The 2,697-nt window shown below is 40.6% G+C and overlaps 1 non-coding gene across 1 annotated transcript; it reads left to right on the top strand.

Annotated features, from left to right (window-relative positions):
• Nucleotides 1-1,801: 1,801 nt before the first annotated feature.
• LOC133301613 (small nucleolar RNA R71) lies at nucleotides 1,802-1,908 on the top strand. The gene has a single exon (XR_009750227.1). It is a non-coding gene; the product is annotated as a small nucleolar RNA R71 (small nucleolar RNA).
• Nucleotides 1,909-2,697: the final 789 nt, after the last annotated feature.

Raw genomic sequence — 2,697 nt, 5'->3', positions numbered from 1 at the left:
CCTCCACATCAACAGGATGCTTGATGGTTTCGAATACATCAATTGTAACTGTTTCCTCATCCACCCTTAGCAACAACTTTCCTTGTTCAACATCTATCAAAGATCTTGCAGTTGCTAAAAAGGGTCTTCCTAACAATAAAGGACTTTCTGTATCCTCTTCCTCCATGTCAAGAATCACAAAATCCACTGGAAAAATAAACTTGTCTACCTTGACCAAGACATCTTCAACCACACCTCCAGGCCTCTTGATAGATCTATCTGCAAGATGAAGAATAAGATTGGTCTCCTTTAAAGTGTTAATTCCCAAAGCTCTACATACTGTCAATGGCATCAAGTTTATACTGGCTCCCAAATCACACAATGCCTTTCCCACCTCCACATCTCCTATAGCAATAGAGATACTAAAACTTCTTGGATCTTTCATTTTTGTAGGAAGCTTCTTCTGGATTAGGGCACTACATTCTGCTGTTAGGGCCACTGTCTCACCATCAGTTAATTTCCTCTTCTTAGTAAGAAGATCCTTCATGAATTTTGCATAGTGAGGCATATTTTCCAGTGCTTCAGAAAATGGTATGTTAATTTGTAAATTTTTTAAGATATCCAGAAATCTTGCATAGTGCTGCTTCTGAATCTCTTTCGTCAACCTCTGAGGGTAAGGAACTTTAGCATAGGGAGATAAACTAACTGGCTGTTCTTTCTTGTTAGCCATCTTCTTCTTTTCCCACTTCATCATCTTTTATGGGGAAGCATTTTTACCAACTTCTACCTCTCCTTCATTCTTATTGTCCTTCCCTTCCTCTTCTTTGTCAACTCCAACTATAACATCTCTAACAACTACTTCCTTCTCACTTTTCTCATTTCTCATTTTCTCTCCTTCATCATCAGAGACTACATCTTCAACCACAACCTCTTCTTCATTCTTTTTATTTTCCACCTTCTTTTTCCCTGGTTGAAGTACCAACCCACTTCTTGTCATAATTGCTTTACAGTGCTCCTTAGGATTCACCAGTGTATCACTTGGAAATTTCCCTTGTGGTCTCTCTGATATCTGTCTTGATAATTGACCAATCTGGGTCTCCAAATTTCTGATTGATGCTTCCTGATTTCTAAAAGAAGTTCTGGTCTCCTGCATAAATGCAGTTGTCTCTTCCCTGAATGAAGTAGAACCCTGAATATAATCCTGAGTTGTCTTAGATAACTGAGAAACGCTTTCTCCCATGCAGCAGGATCACTTGACTGCTCCTTCATATGTGGTGGTGGAGGATGTAATGGTGGATTCAATTGGTGGTTGGAACTATAGCTGAATCCCGGGTGTTGATTCTTGTTTTTCCATGGTGGCATATAAACATTCTTTCCCTGATTGTTGTAGTTCCTTTGATTATTCTGATCATACCACACTTCATTCACCTCTGCTTGTTCTGATGATCCCCCATAATCACACTCCTCTGTCACATGGCCCTTACCACAGATAGCACATACACTCTTTGTTTCCACAGAAGCTACCTTTTGTGAAGAGAGTTGCTTAATAAGGGTATCTAATTGTTGCTGCTGTTGTCTCTGTGTCTGCATCAGTTGATCATTCCTTGCCAACAAAGCATCATACCCATCCAACCTGATAATTCCTGTCCTTCTGTCAGCCACTGGAGCATTATCAAATTCTTGAGATGCTAATGACTCAAAGATATCCAAGGCTTCTTGAGGGGTCTTGGTAGTCAATGATCCACCAGCAGTGGCATGCACCAAGGTTCTAGTGTTAGTGGTCATTCCTTGCAGGAAGATTGCTGCTTGTTGCCATGCCTCAATTCCATGCTGTGGACATTTCCTCAACAAAGTCTTGAATCTCTCCCAAGCCTCATAAATAGATTCTGACTCTTTCTGCTTAAAGCTTGTAATTTCATCCTTCAACTTGGCCCTCTTGGATGCTGAGAAAAACCTTTGCAAGAACTTGGTTTGCAAATCATCCCAAGTTGTTATACTTCCTTGTGGCAATGATTGCAGCCATCTCCTTGCATCATCCGTCAGTGAATGAGTGAATAGTCTCAACAGAATTGCATCTCTTGTGACACCGTTTATCTTCACAGTATCACTCAACAATAGGAAGTTCTCTATGTGCAAGTAAGGGTCCTCCGCACTGGTTCCAGCAAACTGATCCTTCTGCACCAAATGTATCAAAGCAGGCTTCAATTCAAAGTTGTTGGGCTCCACTGTTGGGCGCACAACACTCCCAATTGGAGGAACCATTGCAGGAGTCATGTACTCTCCCAGTGTCCTCTGTGGTGGTGGTGGTCTGTGATTCTCTGCCATTATATCTTCCTGATTAACCGTACTTGATTCACCAATTTCTTGCAACTGCCTCCTTTGCCTGGCTGCCCTTTTGTGCTTCCTCAATGTCCTTTCTAATTCTGGATCATACAACAACAAATTTGGATCAAGTGTACCTCGCATGTACCAGAATCAAAATTGACCAGAATTTTAACATAAACTAAATTACTGAAAATAAAAGGATTCAATCTCAGAATTCTATAGTATCAGTTAGTGTTGAAAAACAAACTCCCCGGCAACGGCGCCAAAAACTTGTTGCGGATCTAGCAAGTGCACTAGTCGTACAAGTAATAAAATGATGAGTAAAGATCGTTCCCACGAGGAATTGTGTTCAAACACCAATATACCATAGAAAACTAATTTGAATCAAATAAG

Source organism: Gastrolobium bilobum, unplaced genomic scaffold, assembly GCF_033153095.1.
Source record: "Gastrolobium bilobum isolate Gb01-03AN ecotype WA unplaced genomic scaffold, APGP_CSIRO_Gbil_v1 utg26694, whole genome shotgun sequence".
Classification (NCBI taxonomy): domain Eukaryota; kingdom Viridiplantae; phylum Streptophyta; class Magnoliopsida; order Fabales; family Fabaceae; genus Gastrolobium; species Gastrolobium bilobum.
The sequence above is the reverse complement of the archived record's forward strand: the minus strand, read 5'-3'. Positions and strand labels throughout refer to the sequence as shown.